The sequence below is a fragment of the Octopus sinensis genome, linkage group LG16 (genome assembly GCF_006345805.1).
Source record: "Octopus sinensis linkage group LG16, ASM634580v1, whole genome shotgun sequence".
NCBI classification, from domain to species: Eukaryota; Metazoa; Mollusca; class Cephalopoda; order Octopoda; family Octopodidae; genus Octopus; species Octopus sinensis.
The window spans coordinates 29,263,138-29,290,366 of record NC_043012.1 but is presented as its reverse complement, the minus strand read 5'-3'; positions in this window follow the sequence as shown (position 1 = coordinate 29,290,366).

Sequence of the window (27,229 nt, the reverse complement as noted above, 5' to 3'; positions counted from 1 at the left end):
TGATAAACTTGTCTCAAAACATGAAAACAAGAAAGCATCATACTCAGTAACAAAACAGGCAAAGGAATATCTAAGTGAATTCCGAATACAACAAATTTCGGAATTAGAGATAGACATACAAGAAACAGGCACAGAAAAAGCTAAGCGCATGAAAACCCGTGCTAAATCTGCGGCCTTAGATATTCTCAATGATAAATGGCAAGAAAAACCTCTCTATGGCAAATACCCAAAGAGAGCAAATAATGCAGATGTTGACAAAGCCCTGACCCATCAATGGCTAATGGCCTCTGGCTTAAAATCTGAAACAGAAGGGTTTATCATAGCAGCTCAAGATCAATGCCTACCAACAAGAAACTACCAGGCCAACATATTAAAGATCAGAAGCAGTCCAACGTGTCGTGTATGCAAGCAACAAAATGAAACCATTGACCATGTGGTCTCCAAGTGCAGTCTTCTAGCGCCTACAGAGTATCTCAACAGGCACGATAGAGCTGCACAATATATTCACTGGGTAATCTGCAAAAACCTGGATTTGCCACATGAAAAAACTGGTGGGAACACAAACCACCCCCAGTGCTTGAAAATGACCACATCTCACTCCTCTGGAACTTCACCATTCAAACTGACAGAAAGATAGATGCAAATAGGCCAGACATCATATTGAAAAACTTCAAACAAAGAACATGCCTCCTCATTGATATGACTGTCCCAATCGATATAAACGTATCTGTCAAGACCTACCAAAAACTGAGCAAATATAAAGATCTTGAAATAGAAATCAGCAAAATGTGGAACCTGAAGACTAAAACAATATCTGTTGTCATAGGTGCCCTGGGAATGATAGCAAAAGGGGCTGATAGCTACCTAACTCAGATACCAGGAAACCCAAAATGGCAGAAATTCAAAAGATAGTGCTCATGGGAACTGCTCATATCCTACCCAAAATACTTTCTATGTAATCTCAAGGTTTAAAACAAACATAATTTTCGGTTTTAAAAAAAAAATTATTTTTTAGACATTCATTAGTACAACACCCCACCCCCAAAATATATGGCACACTAGGCATAACAACAACATGAACTTCCAACCCTGTTGTCTCTGGAGGTCTCTGGGTGAGACTTAGAGCCAACTTGTACAAATATAAAGCAAAAGTCAAACATAGAATAATAATAATAATAATAATAATAATAATAATAATAATAATAATAATAATAATAATAATAATAATAATGATAATAATAATGATAGTCATAATAATTTAATTCTTTGAGCATCAGCCCATGAGAAATTGATCCGTATACGTTTGCCAGGATCAATCTAGATAAATTGAGGTCCCTTTCTTCTATTCTTGGCACGTTGAATAGAAGTTCTGATATTCTGAGGAAACTCAAGGTAGTCTGAGAATCCTAGAACACCGGATTTCTTAAATGATGAGTTTATGAGTTCATTCACTGTTAAGAACATTTCCATCCTTACAGTCAGTATTTCATAAAGCACCTCCCCCATTAGCTTAAAGCAAGATATAGAGCAGAGATCACCAAGTGATTGTCTGTGTGTGTGTGTGTGTGTGTGATAGAAAGAACATGATGACATAGTGTAATTGTAATGGTGATGATACTCCCACAGAGACGGATTAACTTTATTCAATATCCTTGAACAAATAATCCTTTTCCCTTTACACATATGTGTCCGTGTATTGTGCGCAACAATCCTTGATATGGTTCTTAACACTCTTTCCAACCATACTTCAAAGTTGGAACAACTAGCCGGGTTGTTGATTTGCCGTACAAAATTCAATTCTTCCTGTTATTCTAGAAATGATCTTACAATGCTGAACTTCCACTAAGGAGTTTCATTTGTCTCACTTCATTGTGTCATCTAATCCTGACTTTGGCTCGAGTTTCTAGTAAACATTTAAGAAGTAAATCTTGAGATCAAATAAGGTGTTGGAATCTGTGAGGCATTCTCATACTCCTAACAACCACCCCTGCAGCAATAATGTGACTAGCTGATCTGTACCTTCTCTTTCCACAGCGTACATCTGCGTTATGGAGATAGTTAGAAAACTGTCCTCCATACAAACTTCTGCGAACCAGAAACGACACCCCAAAGCAGAACTTCCGAATTTGTTGAGAGTAAAGAAAGCTTAAGATTATGTCCATACATACATGCATGTATAAAAAAAACTTCGATCTGTTTCACTTATATTTTACCATTTTTTCAGCGATTCTCTTAATCTAGAACTTTGGCGGATTGCTTTTTCTCTTCCAAGTGATAGATCATTTGTTGGTACATGTACGCATATTCTTATTAATGTCGATAGTGAATTTGCTCTGACATCTTACATGATATATTCTTTCGTTGTGCTTCCATTCAACACCTTCAGTTGCCTTACGTCTAAATATATTCAATTTAATTCTTTAATTCTTCCTTAAATTAACAAGTAATATCAACAAGTTTTCAAAATGTTAAAATCTTTTTCATATGTTTGATTGAGAAGAATTTTACTGTTCTTCGATGTAAACTTAATGTTGCGAAACTAAAGGGTCAAGCAGAATATTTTAACTACTTATTATAAAGGAACCTTGTAGCGCTGGATATGTTACCAGGGCCCGGCTGAAATGTCATATTTAAAGCAGTAGACTTTAAATTAAGCATTAAAATTGCTTCTTAAAAATAGTGAAGCATTCTTGCATGCTGGTTTCCATTGTACTTGAAGAATGTATCGCCGATTGTTAGATGCAAATGTTTTCACAGCTTTTAATGATTTGTTATCGGATATCTGAAGTTATCTTTTCTACATTGAGACGAAGTTTGTAATCTGATTCTTTGTTAGTGGTCTAGACATGGTTCAGAATGATACATCTTGATTATTTTATTCTTTTGGTGGCAATGTCATTCAGAAATAATTTCATGGAGGACGATACACAAGGTCCCTCCCTTACACCCTTTTTTTTTTCCTGCTAATCTATGAGTTTAAACATTTTTAATTCAAAACCTTCAAATTAAGCTGTTTAATGGATCTGGTCACTAATTTATAGAAGTTGACAAGCGAGTTTTTATTGACGTAATTCTCTGAACAACCTAAATATTAACAAATTCAGAAATATCGGAACAGTCTTAATGCTTGGGAAATAAATCAACGTTTGTAGATATTATTATAATATCAAGCAGATGTTTGTAATGTTTCCACGAAAACATAGCGATAAAATTCATATTTCTCTCTTTGGACGCGAGGCATAAGTGGGGTTCATCTGGTTAAATGAATGGTTAGACTGCGCTATGGACATGTCAGTCGATACTGCTACTAATAGGTATCCTGTACATTAGATGTTACCACACTGATTAAATACACGCATTATTTAATTGAAGAGTCTCCAGTAGGTCTAATACTATGACATACCGCAACCTTCTTCAACCATTTTTGTCATCAATACACAGTAGGTAACACAATCTAAATTATTCAGAATAAAGGCTAATATATCTTTCTCCGATTCAAAATTCGACGAGGAATTATCATTCAAAATGTTTAAATCAATTGGATTGATTTTGAATAATTAAAATTCGAGTGAAAACAAATATCATCATACAACAACTGTGTTTCATTTTCACCACCATCAAAGATAGACTGCAAATCTCGAGAGAAATCAATCTTGTACCATATACTGTGGCTGTAATTGCTCTAATAATGAGAAAAAGGAATGCAAGATAACTTTAGAAGCGTTATGCATAAAATTTGCGAGAATAGAAACTGAGAGAGAGGCATCCTCCGAGATACAGCGACTTCAGTTTACGTACTCTGTACAGTATGACCAACAATTTCATACTTACGGATTGGATAAATTTTAGCAATTTAAAAACGTTTTCTTCTTAACCAAAAGGCGGTTCTCAGTTAACAAATGGAAAAGACCTCGTCCAGTTTAGTACTCGGTGTCTGGTAATGTACTGGGTACCTTAGGCATTATTTACATGTTTCAGTGTACGGATGAAAGAGCGATTTCAATGTTTTTTTCTTGGGAAGCCAAAAATGGTCGAAACACATTTTTGACCCTGAGAACAAAATATTTCAATTGTTTGTTTCTTATGTGTGTGTGTCTGTGTGTGCGTATAACACAACGCGCGCGCACACGCACGCACACACACATGTAGACATACACACACACACACATGTAGACACACACATACATACACAAGATGGTATCGTTTCTAGAAAACTGTATTCACCTCCGTATAAATAAACTATATAATTCCTTAAAGATAATTTCATTGTGTTTCGCTTTGTATATTTGCGACATCATAACATTTAAATTATGATTGATGACTGTTCTTTTTTCCCTATGTCAAAAATAGGTGATAAGTCATAAATCTTCGTATCTAACCTTCAGAAATGTTTTCCTTTGACAAACAATACTTTATGCTTAACATTTCTATATTAAAAGTGATCTTTATTTACTGTGACATGTTAAGTTAAATATATCACCCGTTCTTACAATATACATACTTATCTCCAATCGTCTTATTCGTGTACGTCGTCAATTTCGCCGGCGTCATCATCTTTTATAAACAGCACCACTGTTTGTCTTATTGAAGAAGAAAAGAACCAACAAACGCAAAAGACAATTTTTTTGTAACTTTAAATACAAATCGGTGTATTTGCTGAAACTGTAAAGGAAAGAAACATTGAGACTATTTCGTGTCAGATATCTATGTTCTGGTTTCCTATCCTATTATTGGCGACATTGCATACTCGGTTTTAAGTTCGATAAAATAAGTATAAAGCTTATGGGCGAAATGAATTTGAAGTATTTTAAAATGAAAAATGGGTTTGCACATGACGAATCCCACTCGCTAAACGTATACATTTGTCCCAAATGATTAACTAGCCTGCATCTCTGGAGGTAAACGAAGTTGTTTTCCTTTTAGAAAGATGTCTAAACAACTGTTGAATTGCCTTGGCTCTAATGAGTTCATCCACACCTTGATAGCTTTTCGTATTCGTCCTGCAGAGTGTCGAACGAAAACCAACCACCGTAGCAAGCAGGCTTGGTAGTGTTGCCTATTTAATCACCGACGGCCGAACCATGCGACAGCTTCTACTGGATTACATGTTGCCAGTAGCACTAAGAGAAACATCACACACACACGCACACACACACATGTTTGTGTGTGTGTATGTATGTCCTTTTCCTTTTTTAATTATTTAAACTCTTCTTTTGAAGAAGGAGCTGGTTTCTAACAAAAATACAATTCGCCATCGCTGGAATACCGATAACGAAAACAGCGTCAGATTTTAAACCCGAGAAAAGTCTTGCATAGTTTTACTGTCCCGCTCGCAGATTGTATTAATAATGTGCAAGTCAGGTGGCTGTTTTCTTTTTCTGAAAATCCAGGCTTATCCAGATTGACAGTTAGGCATTTACTTACAAAATTATGAGCTCCAGTTATTAATGTTATAAATGTAAATTTATAATCCATGTACGTATGTATGTATGTATGTATGTATGTACATATGTGTGTATGTATCTATATGTATGCATGCACATACGCGCATATATATGCGGACATATGCACGCAATTACATAAATGCATGTGTACATAGTGTCATTTGGTTTGTAATGACTATATTGTTTTATGCGTACACACACATACGCATTAATTGCGTAGGCTAAGAAACAAAAAAGAACAAAAGTTGATTTTGTATTTTTTTAATGAATCATCATTTTCTTTCAACAAGACACAAAGTGCAACGCATTTTAGGAAATGGCAAACTGAGACTTTCATTTCAGTAGGTTCCTACTTAATGTCGCAATTGGGGGTGAAACTTTCTCTACTGTGAATTGAAACCAGGTTGTAGTCCCAAGCCAGTGGGAGTTTTTCTCTGACTCTACACTGCTCCATCGCATATACAAAAATCTCATTCATTGGCGAGAGGAAGTTTTATATAAATGTGTGCATGTGTATTTAGATAAATATAGAAATATGCGTCCGCACTCAGATGTAAATATGTATGCTACACACACACACACAACACACACACACACACACACACACACACACACATATATATATATCAATGAACAATTTGGGCGTCCGTATATGATTGCAAGAATGCTAATTTTTGAAGAAGTATGTTTGTAGTTATATATAGGTGTGTGTTAACTCTAAATCTGTGTCAGATATGGTGAAATGTCTTCTGCTATAAAACCAACTCAATGGGATTCCGCATGAAACGTCATGTGGCTGATGTCTGCGACAAGTGTTGGACTTAATTACACAATTCAAAATAGAAATGAAATTACGTCTTACTGTGTGACATTAAATCATCCATCATACTATAAAAATACATAGCCATAGGTGTACATATACACACATATGTGTATATATATGTAAGTGTGCATACAGGGACGTATATGTAAATATACAGTTATAGGAATATAACTACATATCCCTATGTACAATAATATATGTATGAATCTCTCTTCCTCTTTCTCTCTCTTTCTCTCTCTCCATCTCTGTCTGCCTCTCTCTCTATGCATACATATGTGTATATACATATAAGTATATATATATACTTATATCTCCACCAGCTGGTTTTCGGTGCAAGCTCTGTACCCTTTATATACAATATATCGCTAGAAGGGGGAGCGAACCCCTACTAACCCCACCAGCTGGCAGGATCGCGGCACCGGCCAGTTTCAAGCTATTTGGCTCACACCAGCCGCGCGCACCTGTGATAGCTAAGATCCGTTTTGCCAGCGTTATATTGTAAACAAAGTGACCATCGGTCACTGATTTGCAACAAACACAATAGCTAGTTATAAAATATCAAGAAGAGATAAAGTAGTAACGTATGCTAAACAGTAAAGCTCTGCACCCTTTATATCTCTAGCAGAGATATGCTTAGCATATCCCGTGAGACATTTCTGCACAATGAACTTGGCATCACGAAGCTTTCTGCTCGGTGGGTGCCAAATCTTCTGACACCTGATCAAAAGCGCACCAGGCTGATCACATCACGGCAAAATTTGACATTGTTTGAGGCAGAGTCAGCTGGTTTCCTTGAAAGATTCCTAGGCCAGGATGAGTGTTGGCTTCACTTTGAGCCAGAGACAAAGAGGCAATCCATAGAGTGGAAGCACCCCCACTTCACCTACACCAAAGAGAGCCAAGGTCGTTTCATTTGCAAGGAAGGTGATGACGTCAGTTTTGGGGGTTCAAAAGGCACTGTATTTATTTACTATCTTTAAAATAGGAAAGGGAACTTGTTTTATCAGGACAATGCTCCAGCACACATGCCGTTGCTTTCAATGGCTACGGTGCGTGTAACGATGGCTTTGAAATGGTTAAACAGCCACCATCTTCTCCTGATTTGGCCCCATTTGACTATCATCTGTTCCTCAACATAAAAAAAAATACTTGGCTGGGAGCCAGTATCACAGTGGTTCCCAATTATTTAATAGAAAAGGGGAAGATCAACCGCTTCCTTAGTCACAAAAACACCGCATAAATATTTTCATAAGAAAACAACTTTCTCCCTCTCATTTCTTTTTTACTGTTTTACTAATTTTTTCCTTCATTTCGTAGTTCCCTTTGTCCCTTAATTGTCTTAAATCATTTCTCTTCTCACTATTACTCTTTCTTTTTCAACCCTTTATTTTCTTAATCATGATGTGTAGCTAATATGCACTACTTTCACAATTTAACATCGCCTTTTTTCTCTCACTCTGTCTCACTCTCACTCTCCCTCATTCTCACTCTCTCTCTCTCTCTCTCTCTCTTATATATATATATATATATATATTATATATATATATATATATATATATATTACATACATATAAAAGGGATGTAATATAATGTATGTAAAATAATTTCTTCTGAAACTTCAGATTTTTAAGTATGCTAGACCACTGGTGTTAACTTAATATTAATCAAATTAATATTCAAATTTTCACCCTTATTATTTAAAATTTATATATATGTATGTATGTATGTATGTATGTATGTATGTATGTATGTATGTATGTATGCATATATGAAATTTTCTAACATTCTTTTAGTCTCTTTCCTTATTTTACACATACGCACACATAAGTAGTTCATTTCTCCACCTGTCACAAAAATTACTTTACCTTCTAAAAATAAAAGGGAATAGAGCTGTAAATTGTAGGGATCGAGAGCAGTGATTGATGTGATAGATGTGAAAATCAAAGAGATTGGTTAACTCGCATTACACCTCGAGAAACGATTTGCAGTGTATATCTATCTATCTATCTATCTATCTATCTATCTATCTATCTATCTATCTATCTATCTATCTATCTATCTAATTATCTATCTATTTATCTATCTGTATATCAATCTATCTATCTATCTATCTATCTATCTATCTATCTATATGCTTTGAGTCCAAACTAGCAAGGATCAACCAAAACTTGGTAGATCCTTCATATCTATCTATCATACATATTAGAAGGAAACCACTATGTGGACACCCTTATACTAGAAATAGATTCGCTATGGTCTTACCACTAAGAGATGTTCTCAAGAAAAATTTAGCAAAACAACCCCAAAACGTAATCGAGCAAGACAAAAGAAAAAGCAATCAAAATATGGATTTTATATATATATATATAGTTGTGAAGGTGCATGACTTAGTAGTTAGGGTGTTGCACTCAAGATTGCATGATCGTGGGTTCGATTCCGGTTCCTAGACCGGGCGTTGCGTTGTGTCCTTGAGCAAAGCACTTCATTTCACGTTGCTCTGCGATCATTTCCGCATCTGACGTGTGGCATATGGTGCACCTGTATAGGTAATGTCGATTTGATAGAAGGACTGAGCTTATGTGTACACAAACATCTGATCACCATAAACAAATCTTCTGTGTGGTTGTTCGGCAAGAAATTGCCGATCTCTCATACGCCGTTGAACGACGGGAGAGTCCATTATATATAATTCAAATTTACAGAAAACAAAAGACGAAGACAGGTGTAGGAACAACAAGCAGATTAACGCTCAGGAAGAATGGAAAAGTATTTTACGTTTCGAGCTTACATGTGTGTGTGTGCGTGCACGCGTGTGTATATATACATACATACATTTAAATATATATACATACATACAACACACACAGATAGATATATACATGTATATATGAAGTATTCACTAGCTCCGATTGTGAGGTCGTGTGATTTTTAAGTTATCTTAACTTCTGAACTCTCATAAACAGCCACAGAAATAATGAGAAAATTATATGATCATATAATGTCACGGGTAGTGTCCCAGCATGGCCGCACTCTCAAGGCTGAACCATATAAAAGTATAAAAGAATAAAAGAATATATTACATCAGAACAATTATATTCATTAGTTTGCATCTGTTTTACTTAAGATAACCAGAAACCACCCAGTATTGAGTGTGTATTCCCGTAATCTCCCTTAGGGTCTCCCTTCTCTCTTGTGCTGACGAATTTCAGACGCTAACAGAAATTGAACAATCTTATAAGAAACAAAACTTAATGCTTTCAAACATGGCTAATTCGCCTGAGTCGCATCGTTCTGATGATTTTACTGAACTTAGTCATCAACTAACTCTCTAGACGTCAACACTAAGCTAATTCGCAACGCTGGATTCTATTATATTCCTTACCGTCTCTTGGTGAGCCGTGAACGATCTTGCCTCCTCAATATCACACGAGATTAACTCTCTGCACTTAGCCAACACCAGCACCAAGATGATATTGTGATCAAACCGGCTAACAAAGGTAGTACGGTGGTTGTATGGAGGACCAACCTCTATGAAAAGGAAGCATTAAAACCGATTGTATTATCTTAGCTTTTCTACCATCTGACCTCATTCCTACCTACTAACGTCTGGTGTCCGTCACATTAAAATCTCTCATCACCTCGTCTTTCCTCCTTTCCAAAGTTACCAACCTTATCACCAGACCTCTCTCACCCAGCCATCCCGCCAACATTCATAAATCTTACAGCCCTGACCACTCCATCGAATTCACTTGCAATTGCTCCAACCCACTCATTTCCAAATACCTTTATACATTCTCCATCTCCTAGTTACTGTCCTTCACCACCACATTCAAGATACTAATCACGCTCTTCGCCCCTTCAGCTCCCTCCCCTTCCCACCAAGCTCTTCTATCCACCTCTTTACTCCAAGTATTAAATCCCTACACAATCATTTCACATGATGACGGTCCACTCGCTCTCAAGTAACTCTTACTCCATTGTACAATCGTTGAGCCCAGTACCAATGCTTTCATCCACTTTGCTGTGATTATCACATGTGATTCCATTTTGATTCCAGCAGCTCATTGGAAACGAAAAAAGTGCTAGAAACACAGTCGTTTAAATTCAACGGGCGTATCTTTAGAATCAAATGAATTCTTGAGATGTAAACACTCTCACTCTTGTCAAAACCTGTCAAAAGAAAACATCTTACATTAGACAAGGGTTAAAACCCTTAATTTGACTCCCTATTTTTTGTCATTGGGGTACATGGAATCATTTACCTTCCTACTAACATCTTATTCACATCACGAGCTTTATTTCTACACCGAGCTTTCATTTGTATTAGTCCGCTACTCAGCTGGTAAATATTTGGCCATTGATATTTATGAACCAATAAATTGGCTTATTCTGTTTTTGCGAAATACGACTTATATTAGTTGACAGACTTTATCTTCTCGTGTACACTTAGAAACCACAGACTAAATTTGGCGGAAATTACTGTAAGCAATGTTATTCTGCTTTTTATAATGCTTCTCAGTATCCCAGCCAGTGGTTCGTGTCCAAGCTCGTGGCCCATGGTACATTCACCTCACAATCAGTTGATGAGCTTTGAAGACAACTACCATGCTTGAATAACAGCTGTTATGTAGACCGGTACAACCGAGGCTTTTAGATCTAAAGAAAGCTTAAAGATGATAGGGCGATATTTTTATTGCCTTCTGACTTGGCTAAGATTAGTTGGTAATAATTTTTTTTGTTAGTTGCACTGAAAGCATCTAAAAAAATTGGGTTTCTTTGGAATAATTGGTGTAATGCTTTATAGGCAGTTCTATTAAGGGTTTTAGCCCTTGTCTGATGTAAGATGTTTTCTTTCATAGATATTTTGTACCTCTACAGATGCACTGGATTAGATGGCGTAGATGGGAAGATGAGAATGGCAAACAAATGGCAAAATTTGGATAAGTTCTGTGAGATACTGGTGTCTTCTAATGTCTCATTCCAGACACCTGAGGTGTAGTTGTGTTTCTCCGAAAGTGCTGAACCGGGGTCTATTTACTTTTTACAGAGATTGGAATAAAATGGTACAGCAATGGGGGCATATAAAATCATTCAGCATTACTTCAGTGGATCGTGTAAAAGCGTTCGAAGGCTTTCTTTATCCGAACACCAGAGAAAGGCATACTTTTCTCGCATCTTTCGAAGCATTTTCTTTGCTCTTGATAATCCGTTATTAGATTACAATATAGAAAAACTGTGGCAAATTCATCTGTTTAACATAGTTGAAAGGATCAACTTGAACTTAAGTGTTCATTAGATCGATAATATTCGTGGATGGGATTTCAAAACAATCTTCCTCTCCACTCCTTCGGAAATGACTGTCATATAAATCTAATTTCATAATGACAGTTTGAGTTCGACTCTCAGACTGAAAGAAAAGAAAAACGGTTTTATTATTTCCTTTTGTTCACATATTTGCGAAACTACCTAATCGATTTGACTTAATCGTAAATTTCAGCATTAAATTGGTTAAGGGGGCTCCGAAAGGGGTCTCAGGGAGTAGCGTCCCTGCCTTCATGAGCTAGTTTTCCACCACATTTCTTAAAAATCGTGGTAGAGGCCTTGGTGTCGGGACCACTCATGTCTAGAAACTGAGGTTGGGGGTAAGCAAGGGTATTGCTCCCAGTAGAAAATCCAGCTCCAAAAAAGCCTCATGATAGCAACGGAAAATGGGCAGCAGCCAGCCCAAAGTTTGAGGTGGGCTGCACCTGCCTACCTCGATTGCTATGGCATTGAGGTAGATCCGTCCACCCCCGTTAATGGGGACAGAGCCCGGATTTAAAACACTGGATGATGATGATGAACATTGATGTATGCTTTAAAGATCTTTTGAATTGGCAACAAATTGATACTTTCACTTATTGCCGATTTCGTCTTCGCTTGATTGTGTAAGTGAATCCTCCTTTTCCTGATTTCCTCCTTTTGCTCATTGGTTGTCTATTGTAACCTTTTTTTATTACTTTTTATGTTAAGAGATTATCAGTTTCAAATTTCTCAAGGCTCATAAACCATACACCTCTTCAAAATCTGATGGAGAGCACAGTCGAAGTCGTTACCAAGAAAAGATTATTTGATAAATAGCTGATAGAATATCATCAATTTTAGCTCCACGAATCTTTTCTTCCAGCCTAGGCAATAGGTGAGAATGGAATTAGCCACGTTTCCAGTATTTCATAAAACACATGAAACACTAACAATTTCCGAACATCAATCCTTTCAATAACAGTGTTCCTTGCGACAACATTATGCTGAGTTTGATGGCCTTGGAATAATCCAGCCTCTATTTCAGTCCATTTTGGATTATAAGTAAATATATTGAATAGGTCAGTACAACCAAACTTTCTGACAAAAGTAATAATGAGTTGTGTGCATTTATGTATGTACCTTTCTCGTCTTGCGAAAGAAGATGGCGAAATACCTAATCAACTAACGTCCGTAATGTAGTCTAATTTATAGATGTATATGGCAAGTGGATACTCTATGATGCTGATTCAATAAAGTAAGTGAGTTGTCTCAGGAAACTGGCAATGAAACGGTCCATCAGGATACTCGCACAAAAAAGACAGAATTAATGTTTATATGTTTATATTTCTCCCATTGTCGGGATTTCCAATATTTAAGTATATTTTGATCCTTCTGATTTTCACGGTGCTGTGCATGATAAATGTACTTATTGTTTAATTAATGCCAACCAGTCAAAAGCACAAATATGCAAATTAAGTGATCCACTGTGGTGATAACCTATTTTATGACTATATTTTATAACAGATGATTAGAGAAAGAAACTGGGTACGTCTCTTAGGAGCTGTGAACAAACCATAAGATGGTCCGACTGCAGAGCCAAACGCATACACTACACTCTTTTTTCTGCACATAAAAATATAGAAGAAATCTCTTTACATTCATATATTTCATTTATAGCCAAGCATTCGGTTACTTAAATTTATTTCAGCTAGCGAGACACTTGAATATTTTATGGAACTAATGGTAAACTTATTGGGTTATTTAATGAAAACTTGATCCAAAAGTCCTCAAAGCGTAGCCTGCGTTGCGTTCGTATGGAAAGATAGTTGCTCATCTGCTAGTCTTTGAAAAGTGAACGAAATTGAAATACCATGATTATTCATTGCACTTTATATATACACTTTATAAACTTTATGCATAATTTTATAGACTTAATACACAACACTCTCCCTCTTTCTCTCTCACTCTTTGCCTTACCCCCTTTTTCTCTCTCTTCCTTCTCCCTCTTTTGCTCTCGCTCTTCGCCTTTCCCTTCAACCAATCACATGAAAGCGTTGCAGACGGTCTAAGTAACGAAAAAATACTTATTTAAAAAATTGCACATTTCACTTACCACCACCTCTCTCTCCCCCTCCTCTTCAACCAATTAGGTGAAAGTGTTATGGACGGGCTAAGTAACGGAGAAACAAGCAGTATCATTATAAGATTCTTCTGATTCACGCTGTGTTGTTCATAAATGTGCATCCAAAAGTGTGCGTGTATGTGTCTGTGTGCGTTTTAGTCAACCCCCTCCCCCGCCGTGCCTTTACCTCCATTCCAAAGACAAAGAAAAAGTATCGTTTGTCTTAAGAATAAAATTATACGACATTGTTCTACGTTTTTGTGTGAGTACATAAAGCGAACCAAAGATCAAACTTCAAGCAAACAAGATAAGTATCGTTAGCTTGCCATACTTATCTTATTAACGGGGATTGAAGGCGTTAAGTGATCAGCAAGGTTATCGTATTGAGAAGCAACTTCGAGCAATGCGGCAAACATATCAGGAGAATTACACAGACTTTTATAAACTAGATGAGTAAGATCCAACATTTCTTTTCCTATGACTACCGACGTACAAATAAATGCCTATATACGAAATGTCTTTCATTTGAACAAGATTTTGAAGCTATATTAGTCTGGCTGAAGGTATTTAGTAGGCTAATGGCAGAACTGTAAGTATATGCCCCAAAACAGCCCAAAAGAATATGCCATTTTCTTCTATTTAATGCATTTACATATATACACACATGTATACTCATACATACTCACATATATAGGCATACTCACACACACACATATATCATTTTATGTATATATGTATGCTCAAGTATCTAATATACTATTAAGACAATTGTATATTTATGTACATGTCTGCGTGAGTCTGTGTATGTATACATACGTACATATATATATATATATACATATACATAGATACATACATATACATATATATATATATATATATATATATATATATATATATTATATATATATATATGTATGTATGTATGTGTATGTATGTATGTGTATGTATGTATGTGTATGTATGTATGTATGTGTATGTATGTAAGTATGTATGTATGTATGTATGTATGTGTGTATGTATATGTATATGTATATATATGTATATATATTATATATATATATATATATAATATATATATATATATATATATATATAATATATATATATATGTATATATATATATATATATTATATATATATATATATATATATATATATATATATATAATATATATATATATATATATATATATATATATATATATATATATATAATATATATATATATATGGTTGATTGTGTGTCAGAAAGATTTCTTACTTGCTTGTAAATAAGAATGACACATAAATAACTAATGTACACACGTATAAATAACAAAAATAAGAAACAACAGAGGAAAGAAGAAAGAACGAAAGAAAGCGGGAAAATAAAGATATCTTGTTTAACCTCTAGCATATTGAAAATGGAAACCTTTAACTCCCCCAACTGCCATATATACTACCTATACACCCTGTGTAATCTCGCCCAGATAAACATCATTAGGTGGATTCCGGCCACCTGTTTCATGAAAGTGCCCTATATATCGCCTGAAAGAAAAGATTCCAATTTATTTCCCACCATTTTGCAATTAATATTTTAAAGATATTCCATACATGACAAGTTCAAGTGTAGACTGCATTGTGCCTTGGAGACCAGTAGAAGTTACGTACAGATCATAGAAATGTGACCAAATATGGCGCGCGCGCACACAAATACACACACACAAACACACACAAACACACATGCACACACACACACGCACATGCACATGCACACACATACAAACACACAGACACAGAAACACACACTGATATGTCGTTTTACACCAATACTATTGACAGCTAAAGTCCCTTCCAGCTGACGCTTGTATGTATGAGTGTATATCTTTAAGCATACGAGTGTATATCTATATGCTGTCTGGGTATAGTTATGTGTATGTGAGGGACAACGTGCTTGAACTTGTAAAGGTGTGTATGTTTATAAGTGCATATTTTTGCGAATGCATTTTATGTGTGCGCGTGCGTACACGTGTATGTGCGTGCATGCAGGTGGGTGCGCATGCGAGCTCGCGTATGCGTGCGGGTTTTAATATGAGTCCCGTACTTGTGTCGACGTCCACAAAAGATGAGTCGGGCCGAATCCAATCACTGATGTCCAACACAGCGATCGTTAAATAGCCTCGATTCGAACGGCGCACCATACACAGAACTAGATACCGATTCATGATCCGATCGAATTATCTTAATCCACATTTTCAGCTGTTTATCTCACTGTTAGCACCATCCTGGAAAAAGTTTCGGTACGACCACATTGCGGATGAGTACATTCTGGGGGCAACAGGGTTCTGTTGAAGGGAATCAATTCAAGAAAAACTACAAATTTTGGATCTGACACAAAATCCAAAATGTGATCACTGTGTGATAAGAAGTTTGTTTCTGAGCCATATGGTTCCGGGTTCAAACTGCGTGGTACCTCGGGCAAGTATCTTCTACTATAGCCTCGGGCCGACCAAAGCCTTGCGAACGGACTTGGTAGATGGAAACTGAAAGAAGCCTGTCGTATATATGTGTGAGTGTGTGTGCGTGTGTTCCTTTGTCACCCACCCCTGCTTGACAACCAGTGTTGGTGTGCTAACGTCCTCGTAACTTAGCGTTTCGGCAATAGATACCGATAGAATAAGTGCCAGGCTTTAAAAAATCAAGTACTGGGGTTGATTCATTCCAGTAAAAAAATTTTTCTGATGGAAATCGAGGATGGCTGCAGTCCAATGACTGGAACGAAACGAAATAGTGAAAGTGAAAGTGGTCAAATACTTGTTCATCCAAATACTTGTTCATTAGTTCATCCTTCTTATTTTCCATGTCTCTCAGCTCTACATCAGGACAGCGTGAGCAGGCGCTCAGGAGATATAAAGGTTTGTGCCTACATGAATCTATGGTTTAATATAAAGATGAATATGAAGACGAGAGACTGTATCGCAAGCACGGTTTGTACAGATGTCTATCGAATCTTTATCCTTGACTATGGCAGTAAAAGTAATTTAATTTTCTCGACCCCCCCCCCCCATTGAGTCTTATGTGGACAATTTCAGTGGACGAATATACATATAGTGTATAGGCACATACGTACACTCAGAGATACACACATACATACATACTGACAGAGATAGACAGACAGACAAACGGATAGACAACCTGCTAGCTAGTTAATTATTTGAATATGAATATTGTGAATATGTATATACGTACATGGATACATACATACTGATAGACAGACAAACAAATTGATGGACATTCAGAATGATAGATAGATAGATAGATAGATAGATAGATAGATAGATAGATAGATAGATAGATAGATAGGTAAGTAGATAAGTAGATAGATAGATAGATAGAGAGAGAGAGAGGGAGAGAGGGAGAGAGAGAGAGAGAGAGAGAGAGAGAGAGAGAGAGAGGGAGATGTATATCTAGCGGGAGCAAAGTAGTGGCTTCAACTATGCTACTTCTTACTGAGCCATCTTGCGGGAGAAAGCTGATTGAGGAATTCACCAAAACACATATCTTCCTGGGAAGGTGCTAGAAATTTTGACTAGATTTGAAATTTTGACTAGATATGCAAATCTCCCCTGGACTGGGGATATTTGTGTCTCCGAGAAAAACAAGATGTTTGATATACATTTTCGTAGGAAGTAGTTGGTAAGATCAATGTTGTGTCTTTTTTATTTATTTCATTGAGAGCGATTGCTTGCTACATTAGTTGCAAGTTACCTGTGGTGGTATTATGCAAATGAGTTATTGTTGAGATTCCGTAGCTATCAAAGAATACAACTGATAAATCATGTTAAATTAAAAATTAGTATTAGAAAGTTACGATGGTAGCTTTGATATATAAATAATATGGCTGAAATGAACTTAGACAGGTTTATGTTGGGACTTCATTTGGTGTTTGTATATTTAAATTGCGGTGAAACAAATTGTTATAACATCCTACTTGTTTTGTTTAATAATAATTATCTTCTACAGTTTTTCTGTTTTCATGGTGGGAATTGGAGGAGACTGAATGGTTAAAGTGGTGAATGATATGATGGTGTTGTTGTGTTCTTAAGTGTTAAGATGGAAGATGGCTTGGAAAGGGGAAAAGGCATAGTGTGTTGGAAAGATCTGGTTAGCCGGGTTGGGTTTGTTTTACGGTTGGGATTGGAATGTTTGAAGTTTTGTAGTTTAAATTGTTGTATATATAAATAAGGAGGAAACGTTTCTTCATTTGTGTTAAATGTACTGACGGAATTTTTAACTTCTCTGCTAAACTGAATTCATATCTGCTCTCTCGTGATGACACGCAAGTTTATGGATGGATTTGTCACTCTGCGATCTTTTAAAAATCATGCAAAATTCGAAAGTGACGTACGAGGGACGTTCAATAAGTAATGCCTCTGACCTACTTGCAGTTGTTTGATCTAGCTGAAATTTTGCATGTGCAATTATTTATATCTCTATAAATTAAGTGGCAAATTACAGCTCTGAAATAATTGTGGTTTCTGATTTACAGGTGTTTGAACTGAGTCAAGTGTGAAATGGAGCCTGTTGAGTGGCGAGCAGTGATCCGGTTTTTGTATTTGAAAGGACGCACACCACGGAAGACTTTTGATGAAATGAAAGTAACTTATGGTGATGATGCCCCATCATATGACCTTGTAAAACCTTGGCATAGTGAATTCAAACATGGTCGGAACTCTGTGGAAACAGCTCCCAGACCTGGTCGCCCCCTTCTGCCATTGATGAGGCATCTGTCCGTCAAGTTGAGGCTGCCATTTTGGAAGATCGACGCATAATTATTCGCCAAATAGCCCATGAGGTCAAGATTAATACCGGGTCTGTGGAAACTATCATTCATGACCATCTGCACATGCAAAAGGTGTCTGCCAAATGGATTCCCAGGTTGCTCACACCTTTCCAGAAGCAAGAACGCGTCGAGTGCTCGAAGATGAATTTGGAGATGTGCCAAGATGAGTCAAAATTTTTCAAAAGTCTGATTACACAGGATGAAACCTGGGTCCATCACGATGATTCAGAGACCAAAGCCCAGTCAATGCAGTGGAAGCACCGTGACTCCCCTCCTCCAAAGAAGGCAAGGGTGCAGCCCTCCGCTGGTAAGGTCATGCTCACAGTCTTCTGGGACCAGGACGGAGTAGTGATGACAGATTTCCTGGCAAAGGGTACCACAATTACAGGAGCCTATTATGCTTCACTTCTGAGGAAATTAAGAGAAGCTATCAAAATCAAGAGGCGGGGCAAGATCAACAAAGGCATCCTCCTGCTGCAGGACAACGCTCCGTTCCACAACTCGCGTGTCACCAGATCAGAAGCACAGGCATGTGGTTATGAACTCCTCCCCCCATCCCCCTACGCTCCTGACCTTGCACCCTCTGATTTTCACCTCTTCCCAGCTATGAAGTTGCTTTTGAAAGGAAAGCGTTTCCCAGATGATGCAGCCTTGATTTCTGAAGTCACGTCGTGGTTGGAGGACCAAGCTGGGGTCTTCTACAAAAACGGTCTCCAGAGCTGCATCAAACGATGGGAGAAATGCGTAACTCTGGGTGGTTTTTATGTAGAAAAAGACTAATAACTGTGCCAAATTTCATTGCTCTACTGCTATGGGAAGTGGGTCAGGGCCATTACTTATTGAACGCCCCTCGTAGCATTACTTTGCTTGAGACAAGCCACAGGCTGTGTGTATCTTTCCTTTAATGTTTTTCCTGCGAGCCACATTTGTTCTTTATGTACCATCTGAACCGGGATGCCGCTTCTATACATCAGCTACTTCTTCAGGTATTTAGAGTCTAAAGGAAGCTTTCCGAAGGATCTACAGTTGCAAAATTCTAGATTAATGATTTTATTGAGATTAAAGATTTGTAAACCTATGTTTAGGAGAAAACAATAAGTGAAACTGTTAAATATTTTGAGATGAAATATTTTGAGAAATCTGTGTGAACGAGAGAAATATAAGTCATTAGTGTGAAGAAGCGTCCAGTGATATATATTGTCACGTTCTTGCTATATAATTGATCGAAAGACAATATCTTTTACGACTTTTACATGTAAATGGGGTAGGTTCAATATAATTGACGCCCTCATCGAAGTTTAATATCGCTAGTGCAACGTTGTAGTACAGTGCAGCCTTGTAGAATGTTACTGCACCCGAAGGATGACAAAAGACGCGCTTATTGACGTTGCTTATGACTTATTTGATAATTGATGCTGGTGGTCTCTTTGGTTTACGAAACTGGCCCTATTTATGTGTGTGAAGTCTCATGTTAATATTCAAATAACTGATAGTTTTGAGATTGTCTAATCTTCAGGTTGTGTAATTATCTCAATTAATTTGTTTCCGAATGGTATCCAGATCATGTCCAGTTTTGTTATGAACTACCACTAAACTTTCATCCCTGTACAATCCTATATTGGCTTCCTTTATATTGCTGCTTGGCCTGTATACGATGGACAGGACAATTGAATTTCTGCTTTGTCGTAGCTCTTCACCACCAGTGTTGTTTTTAATCATGCAATAGAAGTTTTAGAGAAGACGTAACGATATTTTAGCGTTCATGGTAATCTCCATATGGAATTGGTGAGTGTGGTGTATAGCTTACCGAACTCTAGAGCCTGGAATAGATCGTCTTTTGACATTGACGGATAACTTTTGACGATGTCAAACTGTATGTTAGTGCATTTGTCATAATAAGTTTAAACCATCAGTCTACAACAAGAATTATGGTTAAAATTAGCAATATTTCAGGGTCACTGCCATTAATAGCCTCCGTGGATTAAGTCGTTCTATCCTATCATCAATGTTTAGTTTGGTTGTTAGATTTTTTACTTTCTTATTGATATCGTTGTTTTGTGGCTGGTTTTCTTATAACGTAACTCATTAACAATTTGTTAAATGCGCATCTATCTGCTCCATAAATATCATTAGTTTTATCAGCTTTCCTGAATATATTTGGGAGTTTTTGAACGGCTCCAAATTTTTTTAATCTACACTAGAATTTATTGAATTCATGGATTTAATATAACAGTTTTGAATCATCCAATTAGGCCCTCTTCCACGATACAGAAGTTTCTTGTACAATCTGCAACCACTGTAGAAGACTTGGATGTAAATTTAAGTAAAAGGCTTTCCATTTCATTCTTCTAAATATTATTTTCAATATAGAGCTTTCGAGAAAGAAATGATACAAGTAGCATCTTTGATTCATAGAGATCATTTGTAACCCTGAAATATCAGAATGCTAAGAATTAACAAACCAAGGCGAAACTATAACAACGCTGGATCAGACAACTTGCGGTATTTGTCGTGGCTCTTACTTCGGTGGTCTACTTAAGTCGTCATCTGGATTCACACTACCACTTACTGGAATCCATTCTGTTACAAGCATTTGGATCATAATCCCGGTTCCAGGATACTTCTCCTTCTCTCTCTCTCTCTCTTTCTCTCTCTCTCTCCTTATCTCTATCTATCTATCTATTTATAGATAGATAGATAGATAGATAGATAGATAGATAGATAGATAGATAGATAGATAGATAGATAGATAGATAGATAGATAGATAGATAGATAGATATTTAGCTTCTTCACTCTTTCCTACAAATCTTAGAGGCTTGCACGAGTCAGGAGGGACTCTGCTTGACATGTCATTTCGAAAAACATGATTATTCTGTTACTTTTCAATCAAGCTGCTCATTGACGTATGAGAAAGGACACTTAACTTCTTGTAATAGGAACGAATGATTTACAATTATTTTACCAATCTCTGACTACAAAGAAGTGTAAATGAATTTTATAAATTTAACAGAATGACGGAATTTCTTTTATTCAACACTAAAATAACAGTTTACCTTTGTGCTTCTGTTCTTATGACTCGTCTACCTTATTCTGGATCAGAGGTTGTCTTCGTGATTCAAATTTCGGCCCTAAGGCAGACTATTTAGCCATGTCTGTCTCGTATTCACAAAATTACGTATCACAAAACTCTTTTATTGAATTCAATACGTAGATTGCAACAGAGTGGCTGCTTTCTCAGAAAGAAAATCATTAGCATCATATTTGAACTGCCCTCGGTCATTTATACGGAAGTGACCATCAATTTCAAGAAAGCTCAGGTCGTCGGCCAACCATCATCATCTGAAACAAACGGATACGGTCAATAATTCAACCTAGCGACACAACTATATAAAACATATGAATATCATTTACCGTATATCATTTATTGTTTCTCAGAAGCCATTTCTTCGCCAACGGCGATGTTGATGGCAAAAAACATCGTTTTAAATGTGCTGAAATGTTTCTGAAGAAGCATCCTTAATGATTGTGACATCCCTACAGACCTCAAAACATTAGTGTACATAGAAGAATTATTATCAACGCTCCCATTAGTCATCAGAAGCTTGGACAGCAAACCACTGATATCTGAAGGCACGTAAAAATTTCCGGCAATATAGTTTGAAGCAATATAAAAATCTGCTCAGAGGACAGAATAACCAATGCTAGTGAGCTGAATGAAGTCAAAATAAGAGTTGACGCGTTCGACTTCGAGAGCCCACTAAGTCAGAGCGGTCAGGTTTTTCAGATGAAAGAGTAATGGCCGTTGAAGCAATTTTGCTCCTAGCTTAAAGACAAACGGATTTGATTGGATAGTTATCAGAGAAAGAGTTACAACTTTCAGAGTTAATATATGCGCTTATTAGGGCGTGGAGTAGAAAACCAGTAGCAACTTAAGCCTGATTCACTACATCCAATACTTGTCTTGAATGCGGAAGAACTCTCAAAGCCAAAAATGAACACATAAGTAACCCGGAACTCGAGAAATCGATCAACAGAACGAAGCAATCATGATAGACCTGAAGGAATGTCACATTTATAGGAGTTTGGGCTTGGTTCAAAGAAAGAATTTCATTTCTGAACGCGTTTTTCTTCAGTTGAAAATAAACTTGTATTATCTAGTGACTTACAAGTTTTGGGTAATTTACAGTATTTACAGTATTTTACAGGTTTACAGTATTTTCATTTTCCACTAATAGACTTCTGATGCTTTAACTTACAAATTAAATTGCTTATCAGTTCTGTTAAATTCTGAAGTAGCATCAATCAAAGTTCTCTACGGTTTCACTACTATGTGAAATGTGAAATATTTTCGAGCCGCCTCTTAGGCAAATTACTCTCAGCTTTCCACTTGTACTGCCTTTTCAACATTTCAAGTTTCACTATAATCTTTGGTATCTAAAGAGCACTCCGTCAGTTGCGACGACGAGGGTCCCAGCTGATACGATCAACAGAATAGCTTGTACGTGAAATCAACGTGCAAGTGGCTGAGCACTCAAAAGACACGTGTACCCTTAACGTAGTTCTCAGGGAGATTCAGCGTGACACAGAATGTTACAAGGCTGACTCTTTGAAATAAAGGTACTACTAATTTTTGCCACCTGAGTGGACTGAAGCAACGTGAAATAAAGCGTCATGCTCAAGGACACAACGCGCCGCCGGGAATTGAACTCACGACCTTACGATCGTGATCCGAATGCCCCAACCACTAAGCCACGCGCCTTCCACAATCTTTGGTATAGTTGAACATGATAAAGCAAACTTTCTAGCTACTTTCGTATTTAATATTCCTTCTTAGATAATTTGCAAGATCCGTTCTGTCAACATTACACTCACAAGAGTATTATGTTTACAATCCGAGTCAAAATGAAATCATTTGTTTCTTACCTGATATACTGTGTTTTTCTATTATTACTCCATGAAATTGCTTTTTGATGCAGATTGATTCAGTAACGCCATTTTATAACTAATTTATTTTGCGAATTGACATTTTAATATGACGTTGCCATATTTATTTTCAGGCTTTTGACATGCTGTTATGTATAGCGGAAATTAGACAGATGTAAATTCATGCATGGATGGACGGACAGATGGACGAATGGATGGATGGATGGATGGATGGATGGATGGATGGATGGATTAGAGGATAATAATTTTATATTAAAGTAAATTTTATATTAAAGTAAATTGCAGGCCTGCGAGTTACATTTAGAACATATACAAACGTTAATGCACAAATGTAAACTAGTTCATTCGTAGACAACCTCTCGTCTTTTGGCCATCTTTTTTCACAGTATCGTCACAGCCACTCGGTATAAAATGTGTGAAAGGGATCACCACCTCTGTCTTCTGTCAATATTCATTTCATGTCTGGCGGCGAGTCGCAGAATTGTTACCACGTTAGACGGACAAAATTCTTAGCAGTATTTCGTCCGTCTTTACTTTCTAAGTTCAAGTGCCGCTGGGATCAATATAATAAGTACCAGTAGCGTACTAGGGTCGATGCAATCGACTTGCCTCCGTCACCGAAATTGCTGGCCTTGAGCCAAAATTTGAAACCAATATTCATTTCATGTTACCTTGTCATCGTCCTGTCTACTTCACTTTAACTACATGCATCGATACCTCTCTTTCTTCCTTTCTTTCTCTTTTTCTTCCTTCTTCCCGCCATCCCCCCTCTCACCCTCCCTTCATTTCTTCTTTTCTCTACGTATGTTCGTGTGTACGTTTGGCAGTGTGTGTGTGTGTGCAGCACGAGCATGTTTGTCCCTGTTGATTGTTCTCGGAATCTCACTCCGTAAGAATGGTTATGGGAGACCACTTCTTTGCTTCAGAAATGGAAACCGTTGAGCGGCGAGGGCCTGTCCCCACAGAAAAACCGTTTTGCAACGACCGAATTACTGTAGAACCGCGAAAAACGGGGACGAAGAGAGTAACTGACATCAAATGGTTTGTAAATGCTTGTATTATTGTCTTTTAACCCCGGTCAACTTTGGTCGAGTGGATCCATGATTACATTCAAGCCGTGACCATCTCGTCTTTTCAGTCAGTTCATTTGAGACATTAAATATGTTCATTATTAAATGAAATTTGAGGGCGGCGTGGCTACTATTTCTGGGAGACTAAACGACCACTGAAAGTCTTTCTCATGTATGTGTGTGTTTATGTGTGCATGTATGATGTGTATATGCGAATGTGTTTATAAAGAAGTATGTGTATGGGTATTTAAAAGGAAATGCATATTTATGCTCATATGTTATTTGTATACGTGCGGGTGGTGTATGCGCGTAAGAGTATGTGTATGTGCGCGTGTGGGAGCATGAGAATGCAATTTTATGTCTCTATGTATTTGCGTAAGTGTATATGCGTTTATGTATATTTGTTGGAGAATCGTCTGCAATTGAATTCCCAAATATAAATGTTGACAGAATTCTTACCATTGCATATTTGTTTTCCTTTCGTTTAGAATAAAATATAAACAATAACAACTAAATATAACAACAATATTAATAAAAACAAAAAAAGATAAGTAACAACAGTTACTAAACAACAGCCACGGAGTCATTTTCAAAGACATATTGTTGACAGTTGAACATGAAGATGAATAAAACATGTACAAGTGGTGGCATCTAGTAATGTAAGGGAGAGAGAGAGGGGGGAGAAGAGAGAGTAATATAGGAAGGAGAAAGACAGAATGAAAATGTAAGAGAAAGAAAGGAAGAGGAGTGAGCGTGGAGAAAAAGATATAAAGGGAGAAAGGATGAGTCAGAAATAGTCTAAAAGAGATACAGAAAAAGTGAAAGAAGGAGGAAAAGACTGATAGAAGGAGAAAGGAAGATTCGGCTAAGAGAGACAGAGACAGACGAAGTGAGAGAGGGGTGAGAGACGACCGGGCATTTTCTCGCCATCATTCGGTCATCTCCGCGTCCTATATCGGTGATGTCTTTCACCTCTTTGTCCCATTACCACCCTTTTTTTTTATAAGGCAAACCGAAGGAATGTTGCTCGCAGCCATATTTTTTAACTCGAGTCTAAAAGAATTCTTCTATGTTACATCTCTTTTACAATTCGTTCTTTTTCTTTCTTTTTTTTATGAGTCGTTATTTTTTCATCGTCTTGTCTTAGCCTTTTCTTTTTCTTCCTTTCCGTTTTTTCCATATATTTCCCTTGGTTATTTTAGATTTTTTCCTTTCAAAATACTTTTCTTTTTTTTTTCTTTTTTCGATTTTCAAAATATTTACTTTCACCTCCTCACTTCTAAAAAGAAACGCAGTTCCCGCTCTTCACCTTCTCTGCTCTGTTTTGCTTAAATAACCTTCAATCAGAACGTATCTCTTTCATTTTGCTAATGGATTCCTTTCTCTGGTTTTCTATTTATTTGTGTTCTTATATTCGTTGCTTTTGTTCTTGTTGTCGTTGAAACTGCTGATAATGATGACTGATGTTGATGGGAATTGATGATGATGATGATGATAAAGATGATATATAATTGATGGCAATAAAGATGATGATTGATGACAATGAGGATGATTGTTGTTGTTGTTGTTGCTCTTACTGGTCTTATTATTAGCCCACCAATGTTTATGAAAGAAAGAGCCAATCAAATACTGGAGTCGATGTAATTGACTAACCCCTACCAGCTCCATATTTCAAGCCCTGTGCCTATCTTAGAAGCCATTCTATAGGGCGGCGGTAGATTGGCAGAATCGTTAGAGTTGGCCACAATGACTTGCTGCAATTCTTTCGAGTCTTTACTTTCTGATTTCAAATACTGTGAGTTTCGCATTCGATCCTTCCGGGTCGGTACCAGTCAAATAGTGGGGTCGATGGTATCGACTAAACCCCTACCCTCAATATTGCTGGCGCTGTCCCTAAATATTTGAGGATGGTGGGTTGATAGAATCTTAAATATTTCGGAAAATATTCCTCACGGTATTTCTTCCAACTGTTTACGCCTTGAGTTCAAATTCTACCGAGATCGACATTGCCTTTCATTCTTTCAGGACCGATAAAACAGTACCAGTCGGGTACTGTGGCCGATGTAATCGACTAACCACTTCCCCACAAAATGTCAGGCCCTTTGCCTATAGCCGAAAGGATCATTAAGATGACAAGCTGACAGAATCGTTAGCACACCGGACAAAATACTTAGCGGAATTTCATCCGTCTTTACGTTCTGAGTTCTGTCGAGGTCGACTTTGTCTTTCATCCTTTTGGAGTCGATGAAATAAGTACCAGTAGGCCTTTTGCATTCAGTAAAAAAGATTGTTATTATTATTGGGAAATGAATTGCTAGAATCGTTTAAGCATCGGAAAAAAATGCCTTGCGGTATTTGATCCAGCTCTTTACGTTCTAGTTTCTAGTCCCATTGATGTCAACTTTGCCCATCATCCTTAGGTACTTAGGGTCGATGGCAACGACTAAACCCGTTCAAAAACTGTAGTCATTGTGGCTAATGTAATATAGTCACATTTAGAATTAAGGCGTGGTATTCGCAAAAAATACTTCGTCAGAAAATGCTTCGAAGCATTTGTCTGGATCTTGAAATACCGCCGAAGTCAACTTCTTTAATCTTCTCAGAGTCGATAAAATAAAGTATAATCAGATATTCAATACCTTCTCCCAAAATTGCTGGTTTTTGCCGGCTTAATTTTATTGTGACTTCACTGCACAAAGCTCTGAGTATAGAGTATTT